At 55.6% G+C, this 12,998-nt stretch overlaps 1 long non-coding RNA gene across 1 annotated transcript in view; it reads left to right on the top strand.

The window, feature by feature from the left end:
- Positions 1–4,143: 4,143 nt before the first annotated feature.
- LOC106723980 overlaps positions 4,144–12,998 on the top strand; it is an 11,838-nt gene continuing 2,983 nt past the window's right edge. The window contains exons 1-3 of the long non-coding RNA XR_001359733.1: positions 4,144–4,154; positions 5,472–5,474; positions 11,555–11,559. This is a non-coding gene — a long non-coding RNA (uncharacterized LOC106723980). The remainder of the gene's footprint in view (positions 4,155–5,471; positions 5,475–11,554; positions 11,560–12,998) is intronic.

The raw sequence follows: 12,998 nt of genomic DNA, 5'->3' as shown, positions 1-12,998 counted from the left end.
AGATGAGTGGCACCCAGGCCCTGCCAATGTCGCATTCGCAGTCGCAGCTGAGGGGGTCTTGGTTCAGTGGGCCCAAGACCCAGCCTGGAACTTGTTCGAAACACAGACTCCTGAGCTCCAGGAGATCCTTATTGTTAACAAGCTCCCAGGCGTCTCCTTTAAGCAGCAGTGGTCGCAACAGAAGGGATACGGAAGCCAGTTAGGATCAATAATGGCTGACATTGTTCCACATTTGCAGAATGGACCCCGAACAGGACAGACACAAGGGAAATCTTACCGTGGCACATCGCAATCGAACTGTTTAAAAATAGTGATAAGGAGAAACTTCGGTTTGGGGGGTCTGAGAGAAAGCGTTTGGGGCGTTAGAAGAAACCTCCGAGTGGGCAAGGCGTTAGGAGAGGAGGGAAGGTGGCCCGGACAGTTCAGAGCGCATCCTCAAGGCCCCGGGGTTCGCTCCGGGGCAGCCCGTTGGGCCTGCCACTGGGCCAGGGCCCAGCCTCTGTTTTGTAAGCTAATCCCTCTCTACCTGTCCCTTCACTGGAGGAGCCAGATTTGTCTGCCATCCCAGCCTCCTTCTCAGGGATCTGTGGGCTCTTTGCATAGCCGGATGGTGCTGTCACCCTGTTGTGTGAACAGCCAACAGGTACAGGATTTCCCAAGCCTGGCTGTGTGCAGGGCTGTGAGCCCTCTGCCCCCCGAGGAGCCCAGAGCCGCCAGCACCTACTCTCCGGGGACTTAGCTCCGGTGTCGGGAACCTGGCCGACCCTGGGAACTGAAGTTGGCGGTGTGCCCCGTGCACTCCCAGGGAGTATCCGCTCAGGTTTCACTGCAGTGTTGCTTTCCCGTGCAGGCCCTGCGGGCACAGAGCAAAATTACCCTCCTCCCCAGAGACCGAGGCAGCAGCCTACAGAAGGGCAGAGGCAGAAGGTGGGGGGACACTGACTCGGGACACTTGGCAGGTGAGGAGGATACTGCTCAGGTCAACCGGAGCCACACTTGTGAGGAGAACCCTGGGACTTGAGGGAGGTGGCAGCAAAGGCCCAATCCTGTGGCCTGGAAGAGAGAGGCCAGTGAAATTCTGTATCGTCTCAAAGACCTTTGACGACACCAGCTAATTTCTTCAGGGCACCTGTTGGCAGCTGGCCCACGTCCCAGATGCTTTAAGTGCCTTAACTGATTTAATCTTCAACAACCCCAGCAAACTGTGCCAATGGCCTGCCAACCCAGCCAGTGGCGGAGCCGTGGCTGGTCCCCTAGGCCGCACCCGTCTGGGAAGCGAGCGTAGGAAGACTGAAGCTGTTGGCTGGTTGGGTGGCAGCCAAGGGTGTTAGATTGGAGGATCAGCAAACCTCCTACCTGGCGGGTCCTCATCTGAGCTTTTCCCCGGACGGAAATGATCAATTTGCATATAGGACAGCGGAACAAGAAAGAAACAGCCACTTGTCCAAACATGTCCCGTCACCGAGGATGGAAGCGGAGGTGGTTTCAACCCCTTCCACTCTCCCATGCGGTTGCCGGGTCTCACCACCTGTCACATCCTCTCTTTCCTTGCTGCCTTCCTGTCCTTTCCACCAGCAAACCTGGGGGGCCAAAAGTTCTCTGGACTTCCCTGCCCTTCTCCCATCTCTCCAATTATCAAAATCTTTCAAGACTTATCCCCAATCTCACCTCTTCCAGAAAGCCCCCAGACACCCCTGTTTGGAACAACTCTGTCCCTGGCCCGTGTGACCTTGTTTTAGGTCACTTCTCAGCGGGTCTGTCTGCCTGGTGGCATAACCACAGCGGTGGCTCAGTATGTAGCTGACAGCTGCCCATGTCATGGGGTGCGGTCCTGGTAAGCAGGTCATTAGATCCTGAGGACATCTCTCTTTCTTGACTTGAAAAACTTAGGCTTAGAGATCCATATAAATTCCATGTAAAAAGCATGAAGATACAATGAAAACATGATCTATGGGATTTTACTCTCAAAATCTGTTTTCTTTAAAATTTTCTGTTCTACTAGAGGCCCAGTGCACAAAATTAGTGCACAGGAGGGGTGTCCCTCAGCCCGACCTGCACCCTCTCCAATCTGGGACCCCTCGGGGGATATCCGACTGCCTCTCGCAATCCGGGACCGCTGGCTTCTAACTGCTCGCCTGCCTGCCTGCCTGATTGCCCTTAACCCCTCTGCCTGCCTGCCTGATCACCCCTAACCACTTCTGCCTGCCTGCCTGATTGCCTCTAACTGCTCCCCTGCTGGCCTGATCGCCCCTAACTGGCTCTGCCTTGCCCCACACCTGGGACCCAGAATTCCCTCCCTCTGGCCAGCCACAGGCACCCAGGACCTGGGCCGGCTTCGCCCGGGCTGGCCGCAGCCACAGGGGACCATGGGCAGGTGGCTTGTCCCTCTCCTGGGCCACAGGCGCAGCCGCTGGCACCCAGGACCAAGGGGTGGGTGGCCTGTCCCTCTCCTGGGCCACAGCCTGGCTGGTCCCCATTCCTCTCTCCCCAGTGTTGAGTGTATGAGCTGTGACAGCATGAGGGTGTGATGACCATTTGCATATTAGCTCTTTATTATATAGGATAAAAATAAAAGTGTTAGCATGGGAGACATCTTTCCAAAATGAAGATGAGCCCTACCTCTTCATTCCATTAAATTTTAATGAGTTCATTCATTCATCAGACATTGACTCTGAAATGCTCAAAAGCTATGTAAGTTGGCAAATACTTAGAACAGTGAGTGAGGGTGTGTAATGCAGGGGTTAACTGCACAAACTCTTCAGCTGAACGGGCGATGTGCAAATCTCCCTCCATCACCTATTAGGCATGTCACCTTAGGAAAATAAGGCACTTAAACTCCTGTGTATCAATTTCCCCATCTCTAAAATGGAGATGATAAATAGTAGCAAGGTTGACATGAGGATTAAACAAGCATAGATAGCATAGATGTGCAAGTCAAAATGTTGACTTTAAATCATTATTGTCAGCACTATGCTTTTGTTGTTTGTTTTTATTGATTTTTTCTTTTTTAGAGAGAGGGAGAGAGCGCGCGCAATGAGAGAGAAATATCAATCAGCTGCCTCCTGCAGAAGCCCACAACCCAGGCATGTGCCTTGACTGGGAATCCAACCGGTGACCTCTTGGTGCATGGGTGGATGCTCAACCACTGAGCCACACTGGCTGGGCTGTCAGCACTATTATACAGTGTCTTCTAATAGAATATGGAAAGATGAGGAGGTCCTTCCTAGGTCAAGGACGGGGTGGGCATGCCAGGCAATAGGCACAGCACCTACGAAGCTCAGAGGTGCACACCACCATGGCCACCTGGGGGTCCGGGAGGCTGGGACGTCATGCGAGTTAGCGGCCGGCTGCGAGCGCAGGAGCACTGCATGCCAGCACGGAGGATGGCTGTGCCATGTTAGGCATTTGGCCCTTCATCCAGATGGCGGTGGGGGTCCAACAGGGTTCTAAGTTTCAGATCAGCTGTGTGTTTGAGGCAGACTGTCTTGGCAGCGGTGTGGAGGGTGGAATAAGCCCGGAGGTGGGATCCCCCCACACACACTTAGGAGCCCTGGCAGGGAGGTGGTGAGAGATGTCAAGGCAGTGGCAGTGGGCCCCCAAAGAAGAGAGTGGATGGGAGGGATGGAACAAGAATAACCCATGGGAAGGGGGGCTGTTTGGATGGGGTAGGAGAGGGCAGATCTGGAGTGGCACCCACGTGTTTGCCCTAGGCCACCATGCGACCTTAGTAACCAGCATAGGAAAGGCAGCTGGGGGACCAGGGTGGCGGTGGTGTTTGTGACCCTCTGGGGAGGGGTGGGCAGAGCTGACGGCTTCCGTGTGGAGCACGTTGTGTTTGAGTTCCACTCTCAGGGGTTGGGGGTTGTTCCCCGGGTGTATGCATATGAGTGTGTACACCCACCTCACACACACACACACACACACACACGTATGTACACACGCACGCACACTCTTAGAAGACAGTTACTGTGGCTTCCTCCTTTCTGCATCCACCCCCTCACCCTCCCTGCTCACAGCACCACGCCAGGCCCAGGCTCTGTGCTTGGCGCAGCTGCATTGGGGGGAAGGGAACCCAAGCTTGTTCTCTGCCCGACCCTGTAGACCAGGTAACGCGTCACAAACACAACCACTCCTCCAACCACCCCCGGATTTCTGTCCTGCTACCCTGGAGGGTCCCGGAGGAGCCCCCTCCACGTGAGGCCATCCTGCCTGACAACCTGGGGCGAGGCCCACAGGTGGAGAGGCAGGGCTGAGGCCTCTGCAGCCGCGGAGACGGAGGCAGTGGAGTAGCGAGTGTGGCAGTGAACGCAGAGCAGCCTCACACTTACTGGTCCCACAAAACGAAGGCTCTTTGAGTCGTTTGTTCGGGGAAGTAATGGAATCCTTACCCCACCCCATTCCTGTCAGGCCCAAGCGTGGTGCTGCCGGAGTGAACTCACAGCTCTTGGGGCTTTGTCTGCTTCCCATTGGGCCACAGTAAGGAAAGTTAATACAAAAGACTCCAATTTGTACAAAAAACTCCAGTACGCCCTGGCCAGGTAGCTCAATTAGTTAGAGTGTTGTCTTAATAGGCCAAGATTGTGGGATGGAAGGGGGGCACATACAACAATCAACTGATGAATGCATTAATAAGTGGAACGACAAATCTCTCTCTCTCTCTCTCCCCCCCCCCCCCCCCCCCCCCCCCGCCTTTCCTCTTCTCTCTCTCAAATCTATTTTTAAAAGACCCCAGTTGGAAGTAAATCCAGAGGCAGCCAGACCCCACAGCAGAGCACTGTCCTCATGCCGCGTCCCCTGCAGCTCCTCAGCTCACCTGAGAACTGAGGAGGTGTGTATACACATACGTGTGCCCACGTGTGTATGCATGAGTGTGTACACCCAAGCGCATGTGGGCACGACTGTGTGCCTATGCGTGCATGTGCGATGCATGTGTACGTGTGTGCGATGCCTGCAGGGGGAGGGGAGGGGAGCTGAGGTGGCAGTGGGGTATATTTTTGTAAACTTACTAGTCCGTTCGTGGGCATGTAGGTAGGAGTGGGTTTGGGTGTGGTCGTGGGAGCAAGAGCCCTATGTTTGCTGAGAGAGAGGGTTTCCGCCCAGGTGTTTGTGAATGAGGATGAGACAGGTGAGGGGGCAGCCATCCTCTGGCTGAGGCCCTGTCTTTCCATCTCATCCTTCCTGGGGCCCCTTCTCCGGGTGGCCACCTTTGCCCAAAGTGCCCCAGTTTGATACCTGGGTGGCTTGGGTCGCCCCAGGGAGGCACAATCTCTTAAGCGCCCTAAGGAAGAATGAGCTCAGGCTCTGAAAGTTGGAAGGGGCAAGTGCGAGTAGGTGGGAGCAAGAATTCACTTCAACTCCTCTAACGGTGGCTGGCAAAACAGCTCTCTCCCCCAGGGAGGCCCTGCCCCCCCGTCACAAAACCAGGGAGGCTCTGCTCTGTCCGTGCTGGTGGAGGAGACTTAGGTGACCAGTCAGTGGACCCCCAGCACTGTGGGCCTCCGTGGGCAGCATTTGAATGAAGTCCGAAGTGACTGGGAAAATGTCAGAGGAAGGAAGTGGGAGGGAAAGGGCAGGGCATTCCAGGCGCAGAAATAACCAGCGCAGAGGCACTGAGGCAGGAAAATGTGGGGACACTGGGGAAGCCAGAGGGAAAGGAACTCTGGAGGGGCCTTCCCTCTGTACGGGAGAGCACCAAGGCCCAGAGAGAGGAAGTGCTTCAAGGCCCAGGAGCAGAGCGAGGCCCCCTGACTCCCAGGTCAGTGCTCTCCCGCTTCTCCAGAAAGCCTGCGAGGAGCCAAGTTGGGCTGTTGATTTTGCTTCCTTTTTCTTTCTTTTATTTTTTATAATGATTTTTTAAAAAATATATTTTATTGATTTTTTACAGAGAGGAAGGGAGAGGGATAGAGAGTTAGAAACAATGAGAGAGAAAATATATTTTATTGATTTTTTTACAGAGAGGAAGGGAGAGGGATAGAGAGTTAGAAACATCGATGAGAGAGAAACATCGATCAGCTGCCTCCACTGGGGATGTGCCCGCAACCAAGGTACGTGCCCTTGACTGGAATCAAACCCGGGACCCTTCAGTCCACAGGCCAATGCTGTACCCACTGAACTAAACCGGCTCGGCTGCTTCCTTCACTTTCTTATGTAGGGAGGCCTGGGTCAAGGGTCTCCATTCTTTGCCTCCCTCTGCAGAGCCGGCTGTGTGACACTGAACAAGTCACTTGACCTCTCTGACCCCTCATCTCCAACGTGAAGGGCTAAAGGCCTTGCCTCACCTGAGAATGCTACCTTCGCCTCCCTAGTGGGCTAAAACTTCTTATTCCTCCTCCTTCCGCAGCCCTGGCAGAAGCTACAGCCCAAATGTGTTGTTAAATGAAGGACAGGGGAGTGGTGAGCTCCGTGACCAGCTCTACTTCCTTCGACTCCCTACTTTGAGAGCCTCGGCCTCTCCCCTCCCCAGACAGGACTAGGGGTGCAGGAATCCCAGAATCCCATAGTGGAGACCTTGAGGCCCTGGCTTCTCCCTGTCTGGATGCCCCGAAGAGCGCCCTTCCTTGCAGCCTTGGCCTTGCTGAAAACTGCTGGGGTGAGGGCGGGAGAAGGGGCGCGGATCTAGGACCTCTAGCTGAACGTGGGCGCGGCCGGGCCCAGGAGGAGCCCAGCAGGCCTCCCCTTACTCCCGCTCGCCCACTCACTGCCTCTCTGCTCCAAGGAGTGTCCGCAGCCCTCCCTCCGGCCTCAGTCCTGAGGGTCGGTGGGCTCTGGACCCTCCTGTTTCCTGCGCCAATGACTCCTTAGTGTTTTTGCATTTGAATAACCCTCCTTTTCTGGGGGCCCCTTTTCATGGGAAAATGTTATTGCCTACTTCCCTCTTCCACCAAGGCAGCTGTTTCTTTTAACCTTGTAACACACACACACACACACACACACACACACACACACACACCCCTAATCTGTGGTGACAGAAAGTAGATCGTGGCCACTTCTGGGGCGAGGCCTGCCAGGGAGGGGACACAGGAGATGTAGGGGTGCTGAGGTGTTCAGAATCTTGACCTAGATGACGGCTACGTGGTTATAGGCACGTGTGAAGATTTGTGCATTTTACAGTCTATAGATTCCCTCAGTGAAGTACCGCTAGCACCTACAGGGCACACATACAGAGACGCAGAGAGAGACCTGCCCAGCCTGTGTAAACAACCCACCACGCCTGGCGCCCCACGTGGCCCTGGGTGTGGGCTGCAACCAAGCAATTCCCCTTGGACCCCACACCCACAGACGGGCACCTCCACTCTGGACGCCATGCGCCTCTTGCTCCCTAGGTCTATGGGGCAGCCCGGGACGGGGTGGAGCCCCTAGAGACTGTCCCAGCAGCGCTTGACTGGAGCTCCTGTTCTGGGAGGCGAAGGAACAGAAAGCGCGCACGTTTCCCATTTCTGGGCGGGGGTTTCCGTGCAGGTCTCTCCAGGCCGGTCTAGGCTGGGGGAGGGGGCTGTCCCCAGGAAAAGTCCGGGAGAAACGCGCCTTCCCTGCATCCCTGCTAAAAATAGCCCAGGCCGAGCTGCCGCCGAGCGAAGGAAGGACAGAATGGTGTTTGCTTTAAACCCAGAAGCGGCTCAGCAGTTGGGGGCGAGGAAGGGGTGGGAGCGGGAGGCCAGGGGTCTGAGAAGCCGGGCGTGCTCCCCCTCCCCCACCCGGCTGCAGCTGGCCTGCCGGTGCCTGGGAGGGTGAGGGAGTGTGTGCAGCAGCAGGAAGCCCGGAAGGTTGGGATGGGTGGGGAGGGGTCTCTGTCCTGCTAACTGGAGCTCAGAGGCTGGGGGAGCGGGTGTCACGTACCCCACGGGCCCCCACCTCCTCTGAGAAGCGCTCTGTCCCAGCAGGCCACGCCAGGCTCCCTCTGTGGTCGGCCCTCCTGCAGCGTGGCCGCCGGCCCCTGGGGGCTCCTGGCGCACACAGGGCCGAGGATTGTCACTGCATAGACACCCGGCTGTGTCTCCTGCTTTACCCAAAGAGCTGGGGGGCGGGTGTGGCCCAGTGTCGAGGAATTTCGCTGGAAATGCGGAGCACAAGCTGTGTCAGTGTGGGATCCAGGGGGAGCGGGTGGCTGCGCGAAGGGAAGGGCCCTCCTGGCCGCCCTCCCCTGCTCTCTCTCCTCCCACAGCTCCCGCCTGTCGCAGGCATCAGAGGCCTCACAGGGGGAGAACTTACAGCAGCTGCCCTCAGCTCTCCAAGATGACAATCAGGAACTACCACGAACTGAACGTGTGCCATGTGCCAGGCACTCCTCTGGCCCTTACGTGGGTAATCTCATTTAATCCTCTCAGCAAGCCTGTGGTATTGGAAGTGTCACTCTCCCTATTCACAGATGACAAAACTGAGGCGCATGGTGAGGAGGTGCCCCTCCTGGGACCCCGCTGGTATTACGTGACAGAGACGGGGTTTGAAGTCATGATTTGGGACGAAGAATGTTTGCCCAGAGAACAATGGGACAGAATTTTGGAAATTGGGACTTACTAAATAATTTAGAACACATGATTGCTATACTTGGTACTTTGGCAGAAAACACAGCAGTGGCTTTAGAGCCAAAATTTATACTACCAGTTGTGATTTTGGCCGAGGACCTTAACCATCTCTACAAAATGGGTACAATAATCATTGCATAGAGTTGCTGGGGAGTAATGAATTTGAACCCAGCATTTTTTTCCCCCTAAACCTAGAAAACCTCAAGCTGCTTCCTGCCTCAGGGCCTTTGCATGTGCTGGAACCCAAAGCACCTGTTCTTCACATACTGGTTTGTTCTTGCCACCTAGGACTCAGCTCAAAGGTAACTTTCCTGAGAGAAGCCTTACCTGACTCCCCAATACTCTCACCTGCATCACTCCGTTTTATTTTCTTTGCACTTAGCACAATCTGAAATTACCATGCAAATTTATTTGTTTTGTGTCTTTGTCTACGGCCTAGCCTCCCTTCCCAACTACCAAGGCTGTAAGTTTCTTGAGAGCTGGGACCTCTATGGGGTTCAATGGCCCATTCCCCGAGCTCAGAGTCGCACTTGGCAAAATCGGAGCTTGCTAAACATTTATGAATGAACAAATAAATGTGCCTGGGAAACAGCATGATATTTAAGTGTCTGACTCTCCCACAGGCCTTGCTGAGCCAAAGAGCAGTCAATATGGGTTAATGGGAGCTCTGGAGAAAGCTGTGGGCAGGACCCATGCCCAGCCCTGCAGCTCCCAGGCTGCAGGAGCCATGAGGCTACTTGGGCTTCTGGGTGCTCCAGGGTAAAGGGCGACCCTTTTGCTGGAACATGAGGTTCTGCACCATCCTGGCCTGCCTGCCTCTGGCCTCATCTCCCTGGGCTCCCCAGCCTGCAGTCCATGTTCAGGTCAGATCAAACACCTCAAAGTGCCTGCCAGAGAACACGGGGCCGCTTCACGCCTGTGTGCCTTTATACACACTGTCCCTTCTACACCTGCACCCTTGCTCTGCCTGGCTAGCTCCTCAGTCAGACTGGACTCCTCTGGCCATGCCCAGCCCCCAACTTCCCAGGACATTATAATGATCTGTTGTCGTGCATATTCCCAAGTAGCCCAGAGATCTCTTGAGGGCAGCGACCAGCTTTTGTGCCACCACTTTGAAGCACAATACCTAATGCACCAGTAGGTGCTTAATAGATGCTCCAGCACAGCTTTTGGACTTTGGGGTCCCAGGCATTAACACAATTCCGGGAGCACACAGTAGGTGCTCATTAAGAGCCCACTGAGTGCATGAACCTGAACAATTTGACACTGGCAGAAGCTCAGGAGGGGAGGGGAGCACCGGGGTAGGGTAGGAATGGGAGATGCTTCTACATGCCTCAGAGGGAAGAAAGCAGAGGGGAGCTGGGAAAATGTCCCAGGAGAATGGACACACAAAAAGCAAAAATAAAAAGCAAACTCAGATGGATGGAGGCATATACACAGGGCTCTCTTGAGCAAGAAGACAGAAAGAGAGTAGGAAGGATAAAAGAGGAAGGAAGGATGACTGGGTTCAGAGAGGACAAGATGTGCCCTTGAGAGCTGCAGAGGACAGGAAGCCAGGGGGCAGGCCAGGCCAGTACCTGCAGGATATCTGGTGCCCTGCTTCAGCCCCTGGGGGTAGGTAAAGGTGGCAGGGGCAGCCCGGTGCAGTGGGCCCCTCCCAGGGTGATAGGGCTGGGGGAAAGGCCACACATCAGCAGGTTTGGGAACATCTTGGGAAACTCTTTTTCTCTTAGCTCAGGAAAGGCCCTGTGTCATGAAACAAAGCGCCCCAGATATCGCAGTCTCAAACCTAGTTTCTTGCTTTTTGGGTGAGCAACTCAGCTGCTCTTGCCTCAATTTTCCCATCAGGAAAGTGGGTAACATTCTCCTTACTTAGTTCAGAGAAACATTAAAATCATTCTGAGCTGGGACATGTAAGTGAAATGGGCACACATGTCAGGAATTGACATATGGTGGTGATTTCCCCCGAAGCCCTGCGGTGAATGGATCACTGGGTGCCGCCGAGAGATCTGCGTGCAGAGCCCTGGAACCCAGGCTCGGGCCCCGGTGTTTAGACCCCAGTGCCAGAGCAGCACACTCAGGCCGAGTTTGTTCCCAGGTGAGGGGTGAGTGCCGCACGCATGCCAGTGGCTAAGAGACAACGGAAGCCGCCCACAGCCTCGGAGCAGGACTGACCATCCAACCCCCCTGGTGTCCTCTGAGGCCTCCACAGGAAAAGGGCTGAAAACACTCTTCTGGCTAATCACATTTCAGGGCATGCCAGGGCTCAAGGAGGCAGCGTTCTGGAATCATCTGAAGGGAGAAGGGAATGGGGCTCTGAGGCTGGAGACACGGAGGGTCTATGACCGTGGGGAAAGACCATTGGGAGTGCTGGCTTTGACGTCAGCCACACCTAAATGTGAACTTAGTTCCGTCACTTCTCTGAGTAGCGGATCAACCTCGTAGGCCCACCAGAGAACCTTCACACCCAACGTGGAGGGTCCATGGCCTCGGAGGGAGTCCCAGGGCTGGGTGATGGGAGAGAGAAAGGGGACTAGGGGCTTCACTCGTCTAGAGTTCAACTTCTCTCCTCCAGGGCTCTCTGTGTACCCGCCCCCCCCCCCAAGAGTTTACAACCCGAGCAGGACCCATGGTGGGTAGGGGTGGCGGTCAGGTGGGAGGTGGGCAGATGAGAGCAGGGGTGACTGACAGCAGAATGCCAGGGCTGAAGAAGGAAGTATAAATATAAAGCGGCCAGTGTAGGACTGGACAGAGGCCATATGAAACACACGGTACATTCCTGCCCAGCGTAACAAACTGTACCAGGCTTTTTGAGAGCTGGGAGCTCTGAGGAGGGGAGGGAAGAGAGCAGAGGTTCCTTCGAGGTTGGCCCTGCTTCCTCCTCCCCCACTTCTCCCACAGCTTGCCCTGTGGGGAAAGTCCCCATGTTACTTTTGCAACCACAGGAAACCTACTATCCCTGTTCACACTCTGTACCCAGTGTTCTCAGCAGTTCCAGACTGGGAGGGAGCAGTGAGTGGGGGAGGAGGGAGCGGTGGTGGCGCCGGCAGCCACAGTAGCCCAGGTAACCTCAGGGGAGGTAGCTGGTATGGCTGGGACTCAGAGTCACAGCCTACTGTACCCGCTGCATTGGAGGTACAGATGGCAGTGAGGTTAGGGAAGGAAGCGCCTTGCCCAAGGTCACACAATAGCTGTTCAGCAGGGTGGGACCAGAGTGCATCCAGAGTTGGGCAGTGCTGGGCAGCCCTCTTGGGTGTAGTATGTAGGAGTGGCAGGCCAGGGAACAGGCAGTGCCTGGGGACTGAGGGTGGGGAAGCTTTACCTCAAAGCCCTGGGCAGGTCTGGCTTGGGCACCGTCCCCTCCACTCCTCCTCTCTCCTCCTCCACAGGCACAGGTCAAGGCCTAGAACCTCCCGGGATCTTTCTCCCATATCACTACTTCCTTCCCACCAGGCCCTAGAGCTCTTACAAACATGTGGTGCTCACCACCTGCTGGCTTGGGTTATTATTTAACCTCACATGCTGTGTGTTTGTCTCGTCAACTGGCCTGCAAATCGCCCCAGGGCAGGAAATCATTTCAATACACCCGATATTTATTGAATATCAACTCCAGGGCCACACTTGGCCAGTGGGGTACGAGCTGAGCGATGGGGGAGGCCTTCAAGAAGCAGACTTTGTTTCTGCCTCAAGGACTTTCTAATCTGGTTAGAGGACCAGGATTGGTAAACAGATCACTAGAATGTGAGACGGGCCGCACGAGGTGCCTGAGCTGTGAGAGAGGGACGGACCCAGTGTGCGGGCCTTCGGAGTGGAGTGGAGAGGAATCAGGTTCCAGGCAGGCTTTGTGAGATGGAGCTTGAGAGATGGGCTGACATGGAGGATGGGCTCCCCGGCGTGGCAAAAGGCATGCCAACTGTGCGGTGGGAAGGAGGGGGAAGAAAGGACTTTCGGAATTGTGCCTTCAACTTTAAAACTTAATTTAAAGACCCAGCGGCGCCTTGCCTACAGCAGGTGCTGGGTCAGTCCGTCCTTGGTTTGGAGATGAAGAACCTTCAGGCCCAGGACCCAGCGTATCTCTAGGAGGATGGGTAATGAGAACACGGGGCTCGGAGCACATCTGGCTTTGGGGGCTGGGCAAAGGGGTCCTCTTCTTCCGCCCTACCGTGGCTCCCACGCGGTAGGGTATGGGCTCTTCCTACTCCTGGTGTCCTGCCAGGGGAGCCCAAGCGACCCAAAAGGGCTGGGCTTGCTTTGCCAGCCCCTGGGAGCCCCTGGAGTCTCCAGGCGGGTGTGAAGAATGGATCAGGAAAGAAGCCTAGGAGGGGGCTCCTTGGGGATTGCTTGAATTGGCCCCTCTGCCCGGCTTCCGTTGTCACGTGACCACACCCAGGCCTCGGGTCTGGGGCTGTCGCGCCCCCAGCTGTGCGCCAACGGAGTCCAGGGCCGAGCGCTGGCGGTGCCAGGGTGGGTGCTGCT

This window comes from Myotis brandtii, unplaced genomic scaffold (assembly GCF_000412655.1).
Source record: "Myotis brandtii unplaced genomic scaffold, ASM41265v1 scaffold687, whole genome shotgun sequence".
NCBI classification, from domain to species: domain Eukaryota; kingdom Metazoa; phylum Chordata; class Mammalia; order Chiroptera; family Vespertilionidae; genus Myotis; species Myotis brandtii.
This window is presented reverse-complemented; position numbering and strand designations above follow the sequence as displayed.